Genomic DNA, 14,474 nt, shown 5'->3' on the forward strand with positions numbered 1-14,474 from the left:
AGTACAGCGAACACAAGAAATAAAAAAAATTACACCAGATTCGTAGACCACCTAGCCACGGCTACAAGCATTGAAGCGAGCAAAAGGCGCGCCGACATCAGCGTCCCTCTCTTGTCGGAGCCGCGCACAATTTGTTGTAGTAGATAGTCAGGAAGTCCTCATGCTAAAGCCCAATAAGACCAACGCACTAGAACAACAAGCGCCGCCGACGAAGAGAAGTTTAGATCAGAAGGATCCATCTTGAAAACACATGAACAAGGGCGTAGAAAGATCGGATCCGAGCAGATCCACCAAAGACATCCACCGATCGAATCCCGCGAGATCCGCCGGAGACACACCTCCACATGCCCTCCGACGATGCTAGACGCGCCACCGGGAAGGGGCAAGGCAGAGAGAACATTATTCCATCTTCAAGAAGTCGTTGTCGTCTCGTCTTCTTGAGCAAGCCACAAACCCTAACAAAACTTGAAGAAGCACCTAAAAACGGAGCCCTCCCACCGGTAAGGACCAGGGTCCACCTCACACCCATGGTCGTAAAGCCACAGGAGACATGGTAGATCGGCGGTGCCGCCAATGGGAGGCAAGAACCCTAGCCACCTAGGAATAAGGTGAAGACTAAGTGTCTTCTAACTCAAGCCTCCCTAATCAGATGTACAGTTGACACAACAACTGGAACTGGTTAATAACGGGGTCCTGTACCAAGGGTAACGAACATGATGGAGCCTGGCCTATGCAGGGCCCACTAAGCCCAAGGGCAGATGAAAGCCCTACGGGGGAAGGCAATCAACGTGCTCTTCAAGTTAGGAGGGCGGCGGCGCAACCGATCTCACCTACCCCTGTAAACCCTATAGACCTCTCCTGTCTATACAAAAGGGAGGTCTAGGGCCTCATTGATCATCCAATCTCGGATCTAAAACTCTCGGTAGCAATCTCGTACACCATTGTAATCCTCTGCATGAGGTATCCCCTCACCATGAATAACAAGAAGAAGCAGGATCTGGGGTATTACTCTTTGGAGGCATGAACCTGGGTAAATTGTGTGTGTAGACTTTGTTCTGGTACTTTCGATCTCGTCGTGAACCCTACTGAGGGATCTGATCGTAATTCGCTTCGTCAATTGGCGCGCCAGGCACATGCGACATTGGTCGGAGACCTAACCCGGTGCGGAGAATCAGAAAAGTTCGGCAAGCTCCCGCCATGCCAATGCCTCACGTTTGGCCCTTTTGAGCTGGTCTGTAACGCCCTCGATGCGGCTATATCTCCCACGTGTCGAAGCACGAGTTAGAGGCATAACCGCATTGAAAGCAATGTCGCAAGTGAGGTAATCTTCGCAACCAACCCATGTAATACATAAGGGAAAAAGATACATAGTTGGCTTACAATCGCCACTTCACACAAATACATGAATAAAGCATTACAACATCCAAATACAATCAAGATTCGACTATGGAACCAAAATAAAAGAAGAACCCCAAATGCGACAAGGTCCCCGATCGACCCCAACTGGGCTCCACTACTGATCAACTAGAACGAAACAAAACAAAGGACAAGATCTTCATCGAGCTCCTCCTGAGTTGGGTTGCGTCATCTTCACGGACTCATCGGCACCTGCAAGCTGGTTTTGGAAGTATCTGTGAGTCATGGGGACTTAGCAATCTCACACCCTCGTGATCAAGACTATTTAAGCTTATGGGTAAGGTAAAGGTATGAGGTGGAGCTGTAGCAAGCGACTAGCATATATGGTGGCTAACATACGCAAATGAGAGCGAGAAGAGAAGGCAAAGCACGGTCGAGAAAGTATGATCAAGAAGTGATCCTAAAACAACCTACGCCAAGCATAACTCCAACACCGTGTTCACTTCCCGGACTCCGCCGGAAAGAGATCATCACGGTTACACACGCGGTTGATGCATTTTAATTAAGGTCAAGTTCAGGTTTTCTACAACCGGACATTAACAAATTCCCATCTGCCCATAACCGCGGGCACGACTTTCGAAAGTTCAAATCCCTGCAGGGGAGTCCCAACTTAGCCCATGACAAGCTCTCACGGTCAACGAAGGAATAGACCTCCTCCCGAGACATTCCGATCAGACTCGGTATCCCGGTTCTACAAGACATCCTCGACAATGGTAAAACAAGTCCAGCAAAGCCGCCCGATGCGCCGACATCCTGATGGGAGCTGCACATATCTCGTTCTCAGGGCAACACCGGATAAGTCAAGCTACGAGTAAAACCAGCCCTCAAGTTTCCCCGAGGTGGCCCCGCAGGCTGCCCATTTCGGACCAACACTTAGACAAGCACTGGCCCGGGGGGGGGTTAAAATAAAGATGACCCTTGGGCTGGCCTAACCCAAGGGAAAAAGAGGCTAGGTGGCGAATGGTAAAACCAATGTTGGGCCTTGCTGGAGGAGTTTTATTCAAAGCGAACTGTCAAGGGGTTCCCATTATAACCCAACCGCGTAAGGAACGCAAAATCCGGGAACATAACACCGATATGACGGAAACTAGGGTGGCAAGAGTGGAACAAAACACCAGGCATAAGGCCGAGCCTTCCACCCTTTACCAAGTATATAGATGCATTAATTAAATAAGATATAATGTGATATCCCAACAAGTAAACATGTTCCAACAAGGAACAACATCTCCATGTTCCAACAAGGAACAAACTTCAATCTTCACCTGCAATTGCCAATGCTATAAGAGGGGCTGAACAAAGCGGTAACATAGCCAAACAACGGTTTGCTAGGACAAGGTGGGTTAGAGGTTTGGTTCAACAATATGGGAGGCATGATAAGCAAGTGGTAGGTATCACAGCATAGGCATAGCAAAAGAGCGAGCATCTAGCAAGCAAAGATAGAAGTGATTTCGAGGGTATGGTCATCTTGCCTGAAATCCCGCAAGGAAGAAGAACGAGTCCATGAAGAAGACAAACAGACGTAGACGAACGGGTCCTCACAAATGCGACGTTACCGGAACCAACCCGAAGAAGCAAACACCAGAAAGAAGCACACAACATAGTAAACAACCAACACGTGAACATGGTATGATATGCGGGATGTGGTATGCGATGCATATGCATGATTTGACAAGGAATGATTGAACCTGGCCTCAACTTGGAAATCCAAGTGTGCCACTGGAAAGGTGAGATGAAATCGCTTGAAAACGATATAAAGATCACCAGAATCGGAGTTACGGTTTGGAAATGGCAAGCAATTCAAATATGGCACCGGTCTGCGATATACAGCAAGTAGCCATCAAATGCAACAAGTTAAATATACTAAAGCACCCAAACATGGCAACAAAATACATGGCAGGGATCCATACAAGATGCTTAACAAAAGACTAGCACTGAGCTACGGCCAATTCATCCATTAACAGGTTCAAACAAGCATGGCAAAAGAGCAATTGGTAAACAAATTCAGACTTAGTGAAATTAACACAAGCCTGGAATTTCAGATCAGATAGCACTCTTTGGAGCATAAAAACTATATTCTACAGGACCTGAACATGGCAAAGTAAAGCATGGCATGGAGCTACTCAAAGAGCTTAACAAAAGTCCCTTAGTGACCTTGAGCCAAAAGGGATCAGAAAATACATTTACAAGCATGTGAACATGGCAAAAACATAAACAGATCACAGACTTAGTGAAAAACTGGAGCATGCAAATCAGATATCAAGTAGGCATGTATACGAGCTCGATGCACTCACTACAGAGCAAGGCATGACAATCTAAGCACACACCCAACAAGAATACACATTATACAAGCTAGACATGGCAAGAACAACAACGTAGCATGCACGGAACAACTACAACATCCTCGGCAAAATTGCTAACAAGTAGACAATCTGCCCAGATTCATGAAATGACAAAAGTAGAGCTCGATAGACTCAAGCTAGGGTGCTCCATAATTGCAAACAAAGGCATGGATGGGTAGAGCACTACAAGATTACCAAAACATCCTTACTGATCATCCTCAAAAGAGGCACGGATCACTAGGAAACAACATGGACATATGGCATAATGAGATAAACAGATCAAGGACTTAGTGGAAATGCTAAGTCCCTGAAATCAGCATTAACGAATGCACCACTTTGCAAGCTTGTGCTAGTCACCACACACATCACAAAAATACATGGATAGCAGCACTGTAAAGATGGCATGGCATATAACAAAACACATGTAGAGCATCAGGGCATATCATGCACACAATAATCATGGCAAAAATGACAAATAGCTATTTGGTGCAGCAGATCTGACAATTAACTCAAATAGCACTCTTCCAACAGCATTTCGGGCATCTAGATGAGCTCAAATGAAAATGATGCAATGAGATGAAGTGATGTGCTCTCTGAGACGAACATTTTGATATGCTATATGCTCAAATCGAAGCTACGGATGCAAAGTTATGATGCGATGAACATGGCCATATGAATCTGGGAATTTCGGGGAGCTAGTGAAATCTCGAGGAGAAAAAGTCAACCTCTCAGATCCGGATCGGGGCGGCACGCGAATCGAGGCTCGTCGGAGATCCTCGCCGGAGAAGAGGAGCGCGGTGGCCGGCGTCATGGGAGCTCGCCGGAGTAGGCAGGGGGCGGCGGCCGAAGCGCGGGCGGCGGGGCCGGCGACGTCGGGCGGCAGCGCGGCGATGCACCGGCGAGGTGAGGCGCGGCGGTGGCTCGCCGGCAGGAGGCAAACACGGCGGCTCGGATCGGCGAAGTCGCCGACGGGAGGAGGCGCGGCGGCCGGCGCAAGTGCGGCAAAGGGCGGCGCGACGAGGAGGAGAACACGGGCGGCGGCGCGCGGTGGCTGGGCCGCGGGGGCCTGCTGCGGGCCGGGCGGGCCGGCGCGGTGCCGGGCGGCGGGAGGACACATGGCGAGCGGCGGTTGGACGCGCGGCGGCGGGCGGACATGTCCGGCCCGGTCGGACATGTCCGGCGGCTGGAGGAGGACGGAGACTAGGGTTAGGGTAGGGAAAGATCCGAAAAATTCGGGGGAAGCCACATATTTATAGGTAGAGGGAGTTAGGAGAGTCCAAATGAGGTGCGGTTTTCGGCCACACAATCGTGATCGAACGACCGAGATGATGGAGAGGGTTAAGGTGGGTTTTGGGCCAAAATGGAAGGGTGTTGGGCTGCAACACACACGAGGCCTTCTCGGTCCCTCGGTTAACCATTGGAGCATCAAACGAAGTCCAAATGGTACAAAACTTGACAGGCGGTCTACCGGTAGTAAACCAAGGCCACTTGGCAAGTCTCAGTCCAATCCGGAAATGTTTAATCCCCACACACGAGAAGAAGGTAGAAATGACCACCGGAGGAGAACGGAACGCCGGATTGCAAAACGGACAACGGGAAAAATGCTCGGATGCATGAGACGAACATGTATGCAAATGAAATGCATATGATGACATGATATGCAAAGCATGACATGCAAGCAATGACAAGGCAACAACAGCGAATAACTGGAGGACACCTGGCACAACGGTCTCGGGGCGTTACATGGTCACTGATGGGTCAGGAGAATTCCTCGACATCTCGCCCTTGTACCTCGTCGATCACGTGTACGATGAGCAAGGGCAGGCTCTGGGGATCTACGATGGCCTTGGTCACCTCATGCGGAGACACATCGTACATGCTCCTCGAAGCCGCAAGCCCGCTCGCAAGGCCTCCGTGAACATGATATTCATGATGGCGGATACATGCTGAAACCACAAACTCGCGCGACGTAGAAAACGCAACCAGCAAACGGCTTGTGTGGTCCCAGGAAACGGTGACCTCCGACGTCGGGGATCACCCCGAAGACGTCATACACCCCGGCAAGCACACCTAGGTGTTAGATCCAATCGTGGTGGGCTGCCTCCTCTCACGCGTCTTGATGGATGGAGGCAGCGGCCTCAACATTATCTTTACCAACACCCTAGAGAAGATGAAGATCTCATTGTCCGGTCTACGGAGGCCAGTCGTAGGCTTTCATGGGGTGGTACCGGGCCGCCCAGTCCGCCCCCTGGGATGGATGGAGGCAGCGACCTCAACATTATTTTAGAGTGTAGACTCACTCATTTTGCGCCGTATGCAATCCATATTGAAATCTCTAAAAAGAGTTATATTTAGGAACAAAGGGAGCATATGCTACCATTTTCACTTCGCGAGATCAAATAGGTATTACTCTTCCCCTTTTTTGCTCAACTTATACAAGCAATTTCATAATCTTCTATGCTCTTTAGGTTTCATGAAATATGCAAGTGCTTCAGGTTCTGTTGAGGTATTTGAGTATGCAAGGTAAAGAGTTATTGTATTATTTGCTTGATTTGCTACCTTTTACCTATGAAATTATATTTGTGAATAAGTAAATCTTTGTTATCCCCTTCCAAGAGCCATTATGTGAAGACCTTTGAGATTACACCTCACACCAATGAAATGATTTATAACATAATTGTCCTGCTATTTGTTATAACTAGAATAGAAATAAAAGCACTAAAATAGATCTTACCTGGAGAGCTATGTTGTTTTTCCATAACGCTTACATGTACATATGAACTCCTTTTCAATACTTTTTGTGTTGTTTATAGCATTCGGTAGATTTTGGTTCTATTGATGTCATTGGTTTACTGCAATATATGTTATGCTCTTTAGGTTTCGTGAAATATGCAGTTACAGTAATATCTTTAGTTCAGTGCAATATATGTTATGATCAGATAGTTGAATTAGTTTAGGTTATTTAAATTTAATTTTTTGTGTTACTATGTTTCGATCAGATAATTGGCAGCCAGAAGTTTTTTCTTGTTTCTTTATCAGTGCTTCTACATTACAAATTCATTTTATTTGTTAGATGAAGTATGTCCGTTGTTAATTGCTGCAGAATTTCTTGGAGATGGCTTTCTATGGTCGTGAATCTACTAACTGATCGGAACCATCACTTCTTCTACATCTTTGCCCATCTTGGGTTTAGTTACTTGCAATACTTCTTCTACATCTTTGCCCATCTTGGGTTTAGTTACTTGCAATACTTAGTTTTTTGTACCACTAAACGTAAAAGTATGTGATTCGAATTCTTGCTTCCCAAGAGAAGTTTGTCCATTCTTTTGCAGCATTGCACACTTGGATTTCTGTACCTGTTTGTTATATGTCTATTCATTCATTATTGGCAAATCATGTCCGCCTTCAGCTGGATTCTCTTTATTATGCATCATGTAGCCATACTAAACACAAAGGACTTTATGCATGCATATAGAATCTTCTCACCTGGAAGTCTGTATTTCACACCAACTATGTGGGCTGCAAAGGGATTATGTAAACACGTTGTTCTCTATAATTTTCATGTGATGTATGTAGTATCTTTGTATCTTTGTATTTACCGCCTTGTGCTAAGATCACTTCTGCATATACTATAGCTATCACCATTTAAAATGGTTGTTCACAACTGGTTGCCTGCGTGTGGCAATGCCGCGCCACCTAGCCGAACACCCCCCCCCCCCCCCCCCCCCCCCCCCCCCCCCCCCCCCTCTCTGTGACCACATACAAAGAGAACATGTGCTCTTACTTTCATTTTTTGGCCTCTAAAGAAACAGAGAAGATGGGAACCTCATTTTTAGCCTCTAAAGAAACAGAGAAGAGGGAACAGAAAATAAAATGACATGCACGGCGTAGCAGGTAAACTTAATTTGGTTGATCAAGTGTCCTATCCAATTTCACATGCTACCATTCATAAACAAATTATAGATCTAAATTGGTTTTCTATCTTACCACTGTCGTTGCAACCAAATGGAGGAAGCACTTCGCCTTACTGCTCTACATTGAAATTTCTTGGATTTAGGACCCTACGCTTTTGTTCCTCCACAAGTCTTATTGTTGCCCCATGTATATCTTGTGACCATGCCATCCTCCCTATGCATGTCAGAGAGAACAACTAAATGCATGTTATATCCATAACTTTTTTACCCCCTAAACGGTGATAGTTATGATATATGTTTACAAGATGCTAAGATCATCTCCATGAACATCTCAATGTCCTATTTGTTGGCCCGCCGTTCGGCGGGCAACGCGCGCCCCCTATCTAGTAAATATAACTAGGGGCTGTCACATCACCTCGGCAAGAACCTCCCGGGTCTATCAAAGCACCCGAAATTGCTTGTCCCACGCCGCCTGTTTGGCTTGCGCCTGCCCTTCCAAAGTTCGTCTTAGCCATAATATGCACCCATTTTTACTTGTGACTTTTTGCTAAGGTGGATTGCCTTGCGTTTCCGCATATTCGGCTAAGCGTGTAACATGAGCATCTCTGTGATTGCTACTTCTGGGGTCACCCAAGTTAAGTACCTCAGGTGGGAGAAGCCAAAAGCTAGCAGTCACAAAATACGAAGCCGACCGGCACGATGGAAGAGAAAATGAGAAAAACGCCCTTACGGGGAAAACACTAGACCTGATCCTACTTCGCGAGCCACGAAATTCTTGCCCTTCTCAATAACTAGTCGACAACATGAACATGTCATAAAGATCAACATCTCAGGCAATGAAACCGTTCGAGGATTTCGCGGGCTCAAACATAGGATGCATTAAGCACCCGCGAGTCCATTCTCTGTTCGACTTGGGTTTAGACCAATGTTGCCATGCACCATGGGTTGTTAGTTGCGGACGCGCGGCGTGCCCGCGCACGAGGCATAGGGCGCGGAAGCTGCGGCAGCCCTCGAGGCTGAGGTGGCGGAGGCAAAGTCGCATGCCGCCTTGGCCGAGGAAGCCCTCAGTGACCACGTCCTCGAGAAGCAGCAAAGGAGGACAACACACACCCTCGCCCGGGAGCAAAACCGGGCGGTCCGTGCCATGGCCGGACCCTCCCCCCCCCCCCCCCCCCTAATAGAAGGAGGAAGGCAGTGACGAGTAAGACAACTCGGGCAGTGAGCAGATCCGGCTCGATCCATTTTGCGTCTTTGACCGCTACTTCCACGACAAAGACGACAAGGGCAGCCGTGGATGAACTTTCCCCATAGTTTTAGTATGTAGAACATGTCAATATTTGATAGTCCGATGACATGTATGATGTAGTAGAGTATGCCAATTTTTAATAGTCTGATGGCATGCATGATAGAATAACCGAACGTTGTGGGGGGGGGGGGATTGAGATGTATTACGAAGAGTTAAGTTTACATTGCATGTGATTGTATGAGGGTTTGGGAGAGTACCCGCTTGTGAAAGCAGACATTTAAAGGATGACCGATCATTATTCACGAACGCTTCGGAGGACGGATTAGCTAGATCCGGATATAAAGGATGACCGATCATTATTCACGAACACTTAGGAGGACGGATTAGCTAGATCCGGCTGTAGATGCTCAAAGACCGGCAGATCATGAGGCCAACCGCCACACCGGTCACCATAACTTATTTACACAGTAAAGAACGTGACGCCGCAGCTCAAATAAAAAGGACACAGCACCCTTTTATTTGGTATATATCAAGCTTTGCACTGATTTTGCAGCCTCACAACAGCGGCCAAATCACAGCGAATACCAATGATCCTAACCTTGTATTTCAACTTCTTAATCACCTGTAAGAAGCTTATATTATAATCTCTCCGTTCAAAAATACAGTACGTATATGTTTATCTTTAAGAAGTAAAGCTTCTTAATGTTTCCCCAAGTTTATAGAAAAAGATGTACATTTGTAAGTACAAAATAAATATCATTAGATATGAAACCTATATCAGCAATGTTTCCATATTTTATCTATTCGGTATCACTAATGCTGATAAACTTACCAAATTTTACGATTTTCGACTTTTTGAAGAAAAAAAATATTCCATACTCACCATATATATTGTTAGAACAGAGAGAGCATCATAAAGGGTACGTGGCAACACACGAGCCTACTACTAGTTACATGTTAAACATTGGGTTTAGGGTATATAACCCGGGGAGCAGCAGCAGCAAGGTTCCTCAACATTATTATAATTTAACTTGCAGATGAAGTTCGAGATCATGACACCGGTTCAAGGCTATGGCATCTGCGGCAAGGCTCCACAACATTTAGCTTGACTCCAGAGGGAACTTTTGGCTCAACATATGTCCTTATAGCCAAGAGGCCTTTACGAGCTTCCACCATAAAATCCCCGTGCAACAGCAAGCACTTTCCAGTATAGTTGGATGAACAGCTATCCCAAGGATGTCCTCGTGTGGTGTCCAATGTAAGGCACTCAAGTGACGTCGTATTCTCAATGATATGGCATGTCAGCTCAACTAAGCTCTTCGCAGAGGAGAAACCAATGATCTTCACTGTCTTAAGGCCATCATGGCGGTGTCCTGGCATCTCCCTCAAATGTGATGTATTATCTCCCACGATTGATTCATGCAACATTTTTACCTGCAACACCTAAAGATGACAGGCCAGATAGTTGGATTAATAGTTCCATCATTAAAACTAAATAATCTTGCAGGATGGGCAATGGACTTACGTTCACGACAAGGGTCTCCAAGGAAGGAGAAGCATCAAAAAAGGATATCAGAGAACAATAGTCGTAGGTTGGGGAAAATGCCACTGCACTAAGATCAACACTCAAGTACTTAAGATGGAAGAACTTGCTAGGTAGCACTGGTGTATCAATCATCTGGACAAAGATATCTCAGATCAATCATACTATGTATATCAACAGATAAAGATTCCTAAAGATTTAGTGTATACCTCATGAGATGAACATATGGTAAGAGCTTCAACATATTGCAAGCTAGACGGAAAATCAGGACAAACATAGCTGACAGCACCGGGAAATGACATGACAAGCTTCTTCAATTGCAATGCCACTCCAAGTGGTAGCTGTACTTGGGTGTGACCCCTAAACTGAAAATTAGAAATGTTTTGAGCTTCTATCTCTATAAGCTGCAAGCTGCAGTCAAACACTTCAAGACATCCAAGTTGTCGCAAATGAAATGGTATCTTCAAGCAACTTATATTATTGCAAAGTCTGAGTCGCACCCGTTGCAAAGCAAACGAATTGTGAAGAAGAGACCCCAATTGGTCCCCCGTGATGTCAACATCACACAACTCAAGTCTTGACAAGCTTTTCAAGCACAACCCAGCAGTGGAAGAGAAAGCACAACAAGAAAGATTTATATACCGAATCGAGCTTCCACTCTCATTAGCTAAAACTGACCACGGAAAGTTGTAATATCTTCCTGACTTTCTAGATAGCTGAATAGTGAGTTCTTCAATCCCCGGTGTAACAACAGTCTGAAGCCAGCTATCAAGGTTACAGACCTGGTCATTGTAATAACGGAAAACAATCTCGAGTGTCTTTATGGCCATGCATAAGCGGTTTTTTAAAATGTGGTCGACTTTGCTGGTGAAATTTCTTGCTATTTCATCCTCTCCACATGATCTTTTATCCATGCCCAATGCTTTCATACTGAAAGCAAGGTTTGGATGGCATCTCCAGAAACGTTGAAATGCATTTGACACACAAGCAGCTCGAGCAGCATCTCGCATTGGCAGTAGGGAATATATATGACACCAGTCGACAGGGGCGAATTTACCGTACGGGCACCCTGGGGCACGTGCCCGGGCTCCACCCCGTCAATTTTTTAAACTATAGCAAACCTTCCTAGGCATCGTATGCGTCAAAAATGCTCAAAAACAAGAAAATACGATGGAAAGTACGTAAACTTCTCTAACTGGGCCAGTCTGAGCGTTTTTCTGCAGTTTGGCTAAGCAATCACATGGACCACAACAACCAGTAGGCCTTGTTTGCTTGATCGATCCATGAATGGACTGAAGCAGAATCGATCGATGCCTGTTCGTTTTCATGCGCAGGAACGCGAGATCGGAGTCGCGACCTTACCATCTGCTGCGCGGCTGCGCCTCCGACGCGGCGAGGGCGCGATGCAGACCGTCGCCTGACGGAACCCGGCAGCCAGATTAACATCGGCCGGCAAGATTGCAAAAGAGATCAGAGATAACACGCGGCCAGGCCTCGGCTATGACTCCGGCGGGCGACGGTCAAGATTGGAAGCACAAGCGCGGGCGCCACAGCGGCGAATCCTCCTGTACCACCAGTGAGAATTCAACTCTGGCTCGATCGGACGTTGGGTCGTCAGCGTCGACACTAACCACATGAGCAGCGGCAGGCCGGCAGCGAGCGCTCAACCCGTTGAAGGGCATGACCAAGAGAAATCCAGTAGCAGAGCGCCAACAATTAGGGCTAAAGGCAAGTGGCAACTAGGTGAGTTATTTGATTTGGTATTGTATTCAAGTTTTTATTTACTTCTTTGATCTATAAAACATCAGTGCATATATTGCACATGACATTTATTCAAATATATGATACTTATCGTGTTTGATAGACCAAAGTAAATTTTAGCTTACGAGATGCCCGGGCTTTGGCAATTCGCTGGCTCCGCCACTGACACCAGATATCCTGCATGCACAAGAATTTGAGAAAAAGCTGAACATGGTCAGGTATAATTATTTCAAATGGACAAAAGAAATAAAGAAAACCATGTCGAGTAACATTTCAGCCCAAGTGCTTGCACATGATTGCAATGCTATACATAGGCACACCGTGCAATTGTGCTGACTTCTGAGTAAAGGGCGGTTACTTTCCTAAATGTCTTATTAGTGGTTCTAAAAGAATAGTCTTAGTATCATCTAGTTACTATGAGTGAAACCATTGTATTCCATCGAACTCACATATACTCACGTTCATGACGAATGGCGAGGCGAGTTCATAGACACAGTCACAGAGAGCACCAGACACTAACTTCATAGACACAGTCACACAGCCTAACTTCGTAATGATAGCAAATTAAATCATTACTTATGCCGAGCACCAGCCACTAACACCAGGATAAAATGTTGCAGTGTAGTAGCCTTAGCAGCCTAGCACTAGCAACAATAGCGACATATCCAAAGATATTCCGTCCAAATTGACCACTTTTCAGTTCTACTAGTATGAAGACGTGTAACTCACATGGTCCTAAACTCGCTCATAATTTTGGTGTGACCATGTTAACTGGGTATATAGAAGTGCAAAACAAAGAAGGATAGAGATAACTATGCCACCGCAGAAGAAGTTTCCTCTATAAAACAAATATCATTTCACTACAAGAATGAGCAACTGAGCTTATATCATTATTTACTGGTTAAAGAGCCCAATGTCAATTGGACTAGGAAAATAGTGCAGTCAAAATATTGGTCTTTTATAATGGAAGGGAGTTGTATAAAAATAACATCATAAGTCAAATTAGTAGTAGATATAGACACTCGGATATATATACTGTAGCGAGCATGGGCACCAAAATGGTTATTTGTCTGAATTAAATAATGTATCAAGGAAAGGACAGGGCCTCTGTAGATACACATATGGAAGTTCTATCATGAAGATTGAGTTTTAACTGCCAAGGATGGCATGTGCTAGGCATGGAAGAAGCTAACAGTAAGTTTGGCTATTTTTAATTTATTTTCTAAACAAAGTTTACGGTCGAAGGACCCCGAAGCTGGTATAACATGTCAAACTTTGTTACATCACAACCCATAGGAGGACCCTAAAAAAATAAAACTTAGTCCTTCACTTTTGCACACAGGATTTGGATCAAACAAAAGAAACACAATCGAGTCTTGGAGCTGCAGCCAGTGTATGAGGAGACGATGACTACGTTATCACCAACAAAAGACACCTTACCAACACGAGCAGAGCCACTCTCAACTTGTTTGCTGAGGACACCCGACCAAGGCGGCAAGGGGGCGAAGGGCCTCCAAAATATGGAGGTTGAACAAGGAGGCGAAGGGGATTGGCGTCAGGCCTCGCAGCGGGCGATCAACCCTCAACACCGCATATAGGAGTATTTAGAGTACCAGTATGCATAAATAGCAGGACACTGAATCCAGATTTCAGACCATAAAACCACACCAAGAAAAACACAAGCCACTGCTAAGAGAAGTAACTCTATGAAATCTACCCCTCCTTACGAAGACAAGAGGGGATCTAACACTCATGAGTCATGACAGACATTTTCCTGCAGGCAGTTTAAGAAAAAACAAAGCTACTAATGCAGTAGGATTGTGGCAGGTTGCAGCACTAAAAGATATGTTCATACTTAAATATTTACCAAGCACAGTTCAACCAATTAGTATAGTTAGAGCATTCATAGCCCATCATCATCGTTTCATGGCGTACCTCTGGAAGATGTGGCCCAGGGTATTGTGTTTCACCACCTTGGGAACTATGATCTTGTTTGCAGGTCGAGTCCTTTCTGTCAACCTTTGAATCAGCTGGTCCATCTGCAATACATAATGCATGATTGCAGGTGGAAAGTTACAAGGAAAAAAAAGTGAAGCATGCATATGCACATGCTGAAACAGAAATCGTTTTTCTTGCCCAACTTTAGTCAACAGAAATAATGCTTTTCGAGCTAGACACCCAAATTTCAACTAAAGAAAAAGGCTTTTGAATGACCATATAAATTGGTACAAAACATTGCAATACCACCCAAGTAT

The sequence above is a fragment of the Triticum urartu genome, chromosome 5 (assembly GCF_003073215.2).
Source record: "Triticum urartu cultivar G1812 chromosome 5, Tu2.1, whole genome shotgun sequence".
NCBI classification, from domain to species: Eukaryota; Viridiplantae; Streptophyta; class Magnoliopsida; order Poales; family Poaceae; genus Triticum; species Triticum urartu.